The sequence below is a fragment of the Cololabis saira genome, chromosome 9 (genome assembly GCF_033807715.1).
Source record: "Cololabis saira isolate AMF1-May2022 chromosome 9, fColSai1.1, whole genome shotgun sequence".
In the NCBI taxonomy this organism is placed as follows: domain Eukaryota; kingdom Metazoa; phylum Chordata; class Actinopteri; order Beloniformes; family Belonidae; genus Cololabis; species Cololabis saira.
In genome coordinates, this window is record NC_084595.1 from 31,111,377 (window position 1) to 31,122,163 (window position 10,787).

At 46.1% G+C, this 10,787-nt stretch overlaps 1 pseudogene; it reads left to right on the plus strand.

The window, feature by feature from the left end:
• Positions 1-756: 756 nt before the first annotated feature.
• Positions 757-6,546, plus strand: LOC133451270 (uncharacterized; annotated as a pseudogene).
• Positions 6,547-10,787: the final 4,241 nt, after the last annotated feature.

The window sequence follows — 10,787 nt, forward strand, 5'->3', positions numbered from 1 at the left end:
TGTGTGGACGCAATCTTTATAAATGAGGCCTCCACAGTCACCGGACCTGAACCCAATCGAGATGGTTTGGGGTGAGCTGGACCGCAGATTGAAGGCAAAGGGCCAACAAGTGCTAAGCATCTCTGGGAACTCCTTCAAGACCTTTTCAGGTGACTACCTCTTGTAGCTCATCAAGAGAATGCCAAGAGTGTGCGAAGCAGTAATCAAAGCAAAAGGTGGCTACTTTGAAGAACCTAGAATATACAACATATTTTCAGTTGTTTCATACTTTTTTGTTAAGTATATAATTCCACATGTGTTAATTCATAGTTTTGATGCCTTCAGTGTGAATCTACAATTTTCATAGGTCATGAAAATAAAGACAACTCTTTGAATGTGAAGGTGTTTCCAAACTTTTGGTCTATACTGTCTGTATGTATGTGTATATATATATATATATATATATGTATATATATATATATATATATATATATATATATATATATATATATATATATATATATATATATATATATATATACACATACATATATGCATTTTAACTTGCAACAGAGGTTTTTGTTTTTTTCTTCTTCTTGTTGTGTGTTTATGGCTATGTGTGAGAGTGTGTTTCCTTCACCAGCCCTCTTGACAGTTTAGCCATATTTGATTGATCCCTATAAAAGAAAGAGAAATAAAATTCTGCCAAAGACTGGCCAAAGGACTAAGATTACCGATGGCGGGACGTGAAAGACCATCAAAAAAGACAAGACAGTGATGGGTGCACCACCACCCCGCCGCTCACCCAATCCCACTTGGGCAGGGGGAGGGGGAGATGGCAAAGGAGAAGGCGAGGACGGAGAAACCAGAGTAACACGATTGCTGCAGGGAATTTAAATAGTTTAATTTGAATGAAAGATCAACTTGCTTTTGGTGGTTGCATTTGAATATTAGCTGCAACTGAAAACAAAGACTTGCTGTAGAAATACCAATCTCCACTTGATTCTTAAACTTTTCAAAGCATGCGTTGAGTTTATAGTACAAGTACATTTGACACTTTGTGGTACAGCTGCACTGACATATGTTACTATCACAGCAGCCAGGCATAAGTGGCTAGTACACTTTATGAGATACTGCCCATACTAGCGGACAGGTTTATGGCCTCTGTCATGTCCATAGCACTGTTATAGCTCATGCCTGTGACACATTAACGAGGTGTCCTGATGTATAGACTTCATATGTGTAACAAGTCTTGATAACTTAAGTGATATTATTCCTGTAAGCTTGGTATGAATTTCATTTTATGCTGTGAATGCACAGTTCATTTTGTAGTCAGTGGAGAAGAACCTTTGGCAAACCTCATCTAGACACGCCTCATTGTATGAGAAGTATTTTGTGCCGGATGACACATTTATAGCCGCTGTATCATCTGCACCTTTTGCGTGTGTGTCTGTCACCATCTTTGTGTGGTTCATGCACATGCACACTGCTCTCTAGAGTGGCTATCAGTCTTGCATGATGAATCCTCATTAAATTTGGTGGTTAAATTTGCATGTTATTTATGTTCTGATGCACTGTATTTCCTTTCGGTAGTGTACATTAAGTATTTTACAACATCAGCTACAGGAACCTGAAATTTACTCAGAAAGAATTTAAAAACAGTATTTCAAACCGGGACAAATAGCCATTGGGTATTCAATCAATCCTCTGGTTACAACTGAATGTTTTTGGTAAATCATTTTTAGCAGTTAATCTTAGTTTGCTGATATGTTCTGAGCACCATTCCTTCATACATTAATTTTTCTATAGCCACTTCATCCTGTTCAAAAGCCCCATGGGAGATGAAGCCTAATTGTCACTGGGTGATCCTAGACAGGTTTGTCAGTACACCACAGGGCCACACAGAGACAATCATACATACTCAAACTCACTCCTACAGTCAATTCAGAATCACCAACCAAACTAACATACATAATTTTAGACTGCTGGAGGAAGATGGAGAAAACCAAAGGCATGGGAGGAAAATGCAAATGCATAATAGTAAAATTACTTTTTTTATTAAGGCCTGAGCACGAGGGTGCGAGGACCCAGCTTAAATTACGCTGTTTATTAGGGCCCAAGCACAAGGGTGTGAGGACCCTATTGTATCTATAGTGTTTTTTTTAATTATTATTAAGGCCCGAGCACTGACCGTGTGAAGGCCCTATTGTATCTGTAGGAATTTTTCTCTTTTTTTTTTTCTCGTTTTTTTTTTCCTTCTTCCGACGAAATGAGAACCTTTTTGCCCCCCTAAACGTGCCCCAAAAGTCACCAAATTTTGCATGCAAGCTAGGCCTGGCGAAAAATTTTATATTAAATGGTTTGCATTAATGGGCGTGGCCTAATGGCTCAACAGCACCCCCTAGAAAACTTCTTGCCTCAAGCCCCACAATACGGTTTGACGTACATGCACGAAAATCGGTACACACCTGTAGCATGTCGCAACTTAAAGAAAAGTCTCTTGTCACCATGGCCGAAAACCGAACAGGAAGTCGGCCATTTTGAATGAATCGTGTAATTTTGGCGCAATTTATGCCATTTCTTCAGCTGTTAATGCGGCCCGAACCGTAACGTGCACCCAGGTGTGTTATACATCAAAATGTGCGTCTCGATCCTGCGACGATGGGCATTACTTTTCTCAGTCATCAGCGTTACCGTGGCGATGCCAAAAAGCACGCCCCCCCTTCATCTGATTGGTCCATATTTGATAATTCCTACTTTCTGCCATAACTTTTGAATGGTTTGACATAGAGAGTCGTGGGTGGTGTCATCAGACTCGGTTTTGAGTACTTGACCTTCATTGGCATGAGTTAGCCCTGCCCCTTCTTCTGATTGGTCGATATTTGATAGATCCTATTTTCTGCCATAACTTTTGAATGGTATGACATACAGAGTCGTGGGTGGTGTCATCGGACTCGTTGGCAGGAGCTTTGGGAGTGCAGGTACACCATACCACAGCATACCACCCACAAGCTAATGGCCTTTGTGAATGTTTTCACAGGTCCCTCAAAGCAGCGCTGCGTGCTGCGCTCTCTGATGGTAACTGGGTGGACTGCTTATCGTGGGTCATGCTCGGTTTGCGCACGGCCCTGAAGGAGGATTTGAATCCGTCGCCTGCTGAGCTCGTGTTCGGTCAGCCGCTTCGTGTGCCAGGAAAATTTTTGCCTAAAAGTTTGGATCCGCAAACTCACTCAGCAAGCAGTTCCTTCGCATCAAATAGTTTTTTGACCCCGGGGCCCATTCATCACTATTTTACGCGAGCATTCATCCCATCGGAGCTCAAGTCGGCTCGATTTGTCTTCGTGCGGCATGATGCTCACCGTTCTCCTCTACAAAAACCATACGATGGTCCCTTTAGAGTCCTCGAGAGGGGCACTTAGGTATTTTTGCTAGACCTAGGTGGCCGCAAAGAGCTTATTGCACTAGATAGGCTGAAACCTGCACACACGGTAGCGGATGAAGCTGTGGTCCCGGCCCAAGTCCCCCGTCGTGGACGTCCTACTCTGAGACCCCCTGTCGCTTCAAAGGATGGACTTTCTAGTTTACCACCTAACACTGTTGTTTTTTCCCCCGCAGCGTCCTGCTCACAGTGATGCTCCGGTTGCTGTGATGCTCCAGAATCTATCTCTTGCTGCAGCTCTCAGACGAGCGCCGGACTTCGTCGCCGAGCGCAGGACTTCGGCTCTGCCGTCGGCATTCGCTGTGGAGTATTGCGTGTCATTACGTGATTTCAGACTGGTAAGTCGGCCTGTCAGTCTGCTATTTTTAGCCCGGGTGAAGCTTTTTCCCCGGTGCCCGCAGCTTACACCTGCTAACTCGTGTTTAAGACCAGCTAGTAGCCCTTACGCTCTACTAGCCCGTCTGTCGGGGATAGCTAACTCGTCGAGGTGAGCTCATCCCCGTTGGTCTTGCAGCTTACACCTGCTAACCTGAATTTAAGACCGGCTAGTAGCCTTTACCCCCTACTAGCCAGTCTGTTGAGGGGATAAGCTAACGCGTCGAGGCGAGCTCATCCCGTCGGTTCTAGCAGCTTACACCTGCTAACCCCCTCCCGACACGTTCACCGCCAGCAGCCCCGTGGAGGCGGCCTTTTTCCCCGGTCTCATGGCGACAGCCTCGGGAACGAGTGCCGGGAAAACCCCCGAGCCTTCATCCCGCTCTTGCCCGGCGGCATGTGACTCTTACATCTCGGATCTTGACAAGGATGAGGATGACGCCATCCTCCTTAGGGCAGTCCAGGCCCGGTGCAGTCCAGTCCCGGTGCTCCCTGTTTCACCCCCCCTCCAGCCCAGTTCTGGCCTGGAAGGAGGGGGCTCCTCACTGCTTCAATTAAGCCTGACTCGGGGGTCCCTCCCATTGTCACGATTCCCCTCGCCCCCAGTAGAGGGCGCCATTACTCCGCTCGCCAGCCGAGCGCAGAGATGGCAGGAGGTCACTGTTCAACAGACCTGGGTGCTGAAAACAGTGATGAGGTGCTACAGGCTGCAGTTCGCCTCCCGACCACCGAAATTCAACGGTGTGTTGATTTCTGTTGCAAACGGGGACGCTGCTCGAGTGTTGGAGGAGGAAATATCCTCTCTACTGAGCGAGGGGGCTTCTACTCCAGGTACTTCAGGGTCCCGAAGAGAGGCGGAGGGCTGAGGCCCATCCTGGATCTGCGGGTTCTGAACTCTTATTTGAGAAAAAATACTCGTTCAGAATGCTCACTCTCCCAGTGTTGTCTCGAGCCATACGCTCAAGCGATTGGTTTACTTCAATCGACCTGAAGGACACGTACTTCCACATCCATATGCCCCCAGCGCACAGGAAATTTTTTAGGTTCGCCTATCAGGGCACGGCCTACGAGTACGTGACACTTCCATTTGGGCTGTCACTAGCTCCGAGGGTGTTCACCAAGTGCGTGGAGGCTGCTCTGAATCCTCTGAGGGATTCGGGGCTGAGGATTCACTTGTATATAGACGATTACCTCCTCTGTTCGGACACGGACGTCCTGTCGGCCCGAGATTCAGCTACTCTGATAACCCACCTCACGGGCTTGGGTTTCAGAATAAACTATGCAAAGAGCTGTCTAATGCCAACCAACCGGGCGCATAGAATATCTGGGAATTTCCATAGGCTCTGTCTCTTTCAGAGCCACTCTGACAGACAGGCGTAGGGAGAAATTCCATCAGTGTCTGTCTCGCTTCAGCGAGGGACGCACGGTGCAGTTCAGGGGGTGTCTCAGCCTTCTGGGCTTGATGGCTTCGCTGCTGGCAGTGGTCCCGATAGGCCTTTTGAAAATGAGAGATTTCCAGCGATGGGTGGCCTCGCTACGTTTATGCCCCCGACGTCACCGCTCCCGCCTGGTTACGGTGACGGCAGCTTGCCTCGCAGCTCTGAGCCAATGGCGGGACCCGGCCCTCTTTAGCCAGGGAGCCCCGCTCGGGTATGTGTCACAGAGGAAAGTGATCACATCCGATGCCAGCCTGACCGGCTGGGGATCTGTTCACGAGGGCAGATCGGTGAATGAAATGTGGCCGTCACAGCTGCGCGGCGCCCACATAAATTATTTGGAGCTGCTGGCGGTGTTTCTGGCGCTGAAACATTTTCTGCCCTTCCTCCAGGGCTGCCATGTTCTGGTAAGGAGCGACAATTCCACGACGGTGACTTATATAAACCACCAGGGAGGGACCCGGTCCCTGCGGCTGCACAAGCTGGCTCACGCCTTGTTGACTTGGAGCAGTGAGCATTTGCTGTCTCTGCACGCGACGCACGTCCCGAGCAGGTTGAACACAGGGGCGGATCTCCTCTCGAGAGGAAATCCCATGTATGGCGAGTGGGTCCTCAATCGCGAGTGGGTCCTCAATTTGTCTCACAAATTTGGGAGAGATACGGCCAGGCCGCCGTAGATCTCTTCACATCGCGAACAAACGCTCAGTATCCTCTGTTCTTCTCTCTGCTTTACGCATTTCCACCTCTCAGCCTGATATCTCCCACTCTAGCGAGAGCGAGGGAGCATCACCTCTCGGTGATTATAGTCGCTCCGCGCTGGCCAGGGAAGCACTGTCTGGCAGAGATAATCCAAATCCTCTCGGCCAAGCCGTGGCCACTTCCGTTACGCACCATCAAGGTCGCCATTGGCCGCCATTTCTGCCTGCCACGTCAGCTTTGGGAGACATACTGTCGGTTAGCACCCGCTGGTGTGCCGCTTTATGGAGGGCGCACGCCGAAGGCTCCTGGTCCCCAGGACCCTTGTCCCATCCTGGGACCTCTCTCTTGTCTTCAGCCAAACGGGTGGGTGAGATGCGGGCTCTCTCTGTTCACCCTTCCTGCCTGCAGTTTGCACCGGGTTTTAATAAGGTATCCCTTATTCCTAACCCTTCATTCCTGCTGAAAGTGACACGTCCGTCTTATCACTGTGCCCCTATCGAACTGATAGCTTTTCATCCTCCACCTTTCTCCTCTGCCGAGGAAAAGAGGCTGAACTCTCTGTGCCCGGTGCGCTTTACGCATGTACGTGGAGAGGACAAGGGGTTTCAGGACAGCTGACCAGCTGTTTGTGTCCTGGGCTTTATCCCACAAAGGGAAACCCATTTCGCAGCAACGGTTGTCTCACTGGATATTGGATGCTATCAGATTGGCGTATGAGTGCAGGGGCTTACACGCTCCAATGGGCCCACTCCACCCGGGGCATGGCCACTTCATGGGCCCTGTTTAAAGGGGTCTCTGTCAAGGACATTTGTAAGGCTGCAAGCTGGGCTTTGCCTCACACATTTGTCAGGTTTTATAGATTGGATGTTACAGCGCCCTCTCTGGCCCATTCAGTCCTCCAGGTGGGCGCTGTCTGATCTACACCTCGTCTGTTCTTTGTCTGTTGGGGTCAGAGTGCCGGCTTCGGGGAGCATGTTGCAATCAGGGAGTTGTCTATATCTCCTATAGGCTGAGATACCGAACGGAGTTAGAAAGAGAACGTTAGGTTACTTACGTAACCCCGGTTCTCTGATAACGTAGTGAGGTATCTTAGTACACTCCCCTCCTTGCAGTACGCGAGGAAGACGCATGCTTAGAACAGGGGCGCCGGATTCATTTCAGAAGTGCGTGGGGCCAAAAAGTGTGTAAGTGTGTGTGTGCGCGCGCATGTGTGTGTGGCGGTGTACAACAACAATCACGACAACAATCTTCCACGCAGTCGGAGCCAGCACTAGGCTGTTTCTGTTCAGTGCCGGTGGTTTCCACAGTCTCAGGGGGCACAGAGCTGCTACTGTGGGTTCTTCTGGCTGCTGCTGCGCTGGTTCTGGGGATGAAGGGCCGGGCTCCGAAGGAGTTGTGGACGTCAGGGATGTTAAGGCTGATTTATGGTTCCGCGTTACACCAACGCAGACCCTACGCCGTATGCTCTGCACTGCGTCGATTTAACGCGGAACCACAATTCAGGCTTTACACCAACGCAGAGACTGCGGCGTAGGATATGCCATCGATTTAACGCGGAACCATAATTCAGGCTTTAAAAAGAATGTGAAAGGAGGGAAAAGTGGGGGGGGGGCAATGCCCCCCTGGCCCCCCCACTTCTGGCGCCACTGGCTTAGAATGCTGGGCACTGACGCAGTGAGAATATAAGGGAGAGGGGCAGGCTCTCCTGTCACTGCTGTCATTGATCTGTGTGTCATTGGAGCTTCCGTAGTTCGACCGCATGAGAGGCGCTCTCCTATAGGCTGAGATACCTCACTACGTTATCAGAGAACTGGGGGTAAAGTTTTAACTTTAGCTACTGTTGGAATCTATATATTTTTGGGTCTTTGTTATATATTGCTATGAATGTTTAGTAAGTCTGCGCATAACATGCTTATTGTGTGTGTGTGTGTGTGTGTGTGTGTGTGTGTGTGTGTGTGTGTGTGTGTGTGTGTGTGTGTGTGTGTGTGTGTGTGTGTGTGTGTGTGTGTGTGTGTGTGTGTGTGTCTGTGTGTCTGTGTGTGTGTGTGTGTTGGATAGTGTGGGTGGGATGAGTGGGAGAGAGACTTGTACTGGCCCAGTGTGTACTCAGCAGGCCTGTCAGTCCAAGTCATATTTACTTGAATGATGCTACAATGACTCCATCTGTCACCAGGTACAAGGCCAGAATATGAAATTGGGAGGGAGAAGAAAAGAGGCTAGACACTGAAGAAACCAGGTTATATGAGTACACATATAATAACAGGAAAAAACGAATAGGATATAAAGGAATCTAGACTGCAAATATATAAAGAAGAGAGGAAGAAGTTGAAAACTAAAGGTATAGAAATATGATGTATGAAAAGGTCACCGTATTAAAAGTTATGATGCAAAAAGAGGGAAAAGAAATGTAAACACACAAAACCATTGTCATACAGATGGGAATATTACATTTTTCAACTTTCTGGGTTAGAGTTCTGTATTGACAGATGTCTGAAAACTGTCTTTGAACCCCTCTGTTTCACAGCAAGCATAGTTTTCAAAGGATTATGTTTCTGATATCAAATCAACAGTGAGCATGGATTTCTGAATGCTTTTGCAGGAAAAAACATTTTGAACATTCCCTGAATTACTCGCTGTTGCTGACCTCTTTATCTTCATAACAAGAAACAATATACTCTCTGAAGTAGGCTAGCTCTAAAAATCGAAGCTGAATTCATCCAATAAATAAAGTAGGACTAATTGATTAACTTTCTCCAAAAAAGTAGTAAAAGTAAAGAGGTGGTTAACTTTATATCCAACTGTAAATAAATGCACATCCTGAATTTTAACCAAATGAAAGATTCTGAAATGTAGATACGCTCCAAATAAGTTATTACCTGCAGAATACTTTAATAATGTTGCATATGGGATTGTCTGGTTCTGATACAGTTGAATTGAATTGAATCAATAGGACTTGAATGCTTTTTATTGTCATTATACAATGTACAAAAGAATTGTAGAGCTCCTCTGCCTAATGCAAAACAATTAAAGTAAAGACAACAAGTAAGTAAAAAGTGCAGATATGCAAAATAATATAAGAATAAAAAGTATTGGAGTTGGAAGTTAGAAGCTCGACGGCGGGAATTGACCACAAAATCGTCTGTTTGAAGTCGCTATTGAGATGTACTAGAGAGACTTAAGGTGGATGGAAAATGACTGGAGTCGGTCCGACCCAAATACAATTGTTGATACTTCAATCTGACCTAGACAGAGCAATTTGGCAGGCCAGTCTAGTCACAATCTCCCTGGATGAATAAAAACAAGACGCTCTGCTCCCGCTCACCCTCCCCTACCCCTCATGACACCTGTGGACCTGTATCGGAACTACACCGAGCCGGCTGATAACATCAAGGACAATGGGTGAATGAGTAGCTCTGGGGCATAGATCACCCCTCCTAACACAGCCACCAGGTTGGAGAGCCGCGCCATGAAGGCGGCGGTGCTCACTTGGATAGCCTGTGCTGGGAACCCACCTCCCCCTCCACACATGCAAGTCTTTGTTATGATGTTGTTAAAATTCTTATGAGTATGTTGCTTTACTGGCGCTGAGATGTTTTTTGCGCTTTCACACTGTGTATCTATACACAGTGTCAAGGTGTCTTTCCCTGCATGTTTGCTTAATCCTGATACAGGAAAGTTTTAACAAGAGTTTGAGGAATGCCATGGATGTGTTAGCATTACTTACTGTATTCATCAGGATCATTTGACAGTGTGGAGACACATGCATGCATCCAAAAATGAAAATGTCAATGATGATACGTGACTGGATTTGACTGCCGGGGCAGAGCTGTTCCTGTCCTGTGTTATCTGTTAGCATCAGAATATTTGGCAGGAGCAGTGATTTCCTGGTTTACCATGTTCAGTTGCCGCTCTGTGCACATTTAGTTATTCAGTGATTTCCAGGTATGAGCTTAGTTTACCTGCTGGTAAATTCGTCCATCAGGATGCTTTTAGTGTTTCCTCAATAGTCTTCAATAATTATGCTTCAAGCAAAACCAGACTAAGACATCATACCGTCAACTCCCTTTCAAACACTGTAATGATGTACATTTATTGGATTTCTATAGAGGTTGCCCTTTTTATTATTTATGATAGCGAATATATAAATATTTTTACAAGATATGAAGGTACTTCTCTATGAAGTATGTAAAAAAATAATTTAATAAAGTTAATTTTGTCAATGCATTTACAATTAAATTTGCTGATTATTTTTGTCGGACAAGAATATTTAGGTTTTTATACCTGACATATTTTGCCTTCATCAGAATCACAAGATGGTGTGTGTGACCCACCATTTATCAGCTGATGTTAAAAGGAGGCGTGATTTACCTGTCAGATTTGACAGGTGAGACAGATCTTGATTAACTCATCTCTCAACTTTTTTAATCGCTTGACAGCACTAGATATAGAATATAGAATATATTGATAACAGCGAAATGATCATTCTAAAAGTAATGATGTATACAAATGAAAAGATATGATTTTCTCCTTTAGAGATCCAGTGCATACTAAATATAGCTACATACAGAATTATTTCCATCCCAAAAGATGAATCATATACTGAAAGTCATAGTTGTAATCTAGATACCATTGGCGATGGTACATTACTAGAGCAACGGGAGAATTTGGTTGGACGTTATGGCACAGTACTGCATGGTTTGAGTCTTACTTAAAGGACAGAGAATACTTTGTATCAATGATTAACTTTAAATCAGAATCTAAAAAAAAACTACATGTGGGGTTCCCCAAGGTTTCTATCTTAGGACCCCTCCTATTTAACATCTACAGGCTTCTTTGAGCTCAGATAATAACAGCATGAT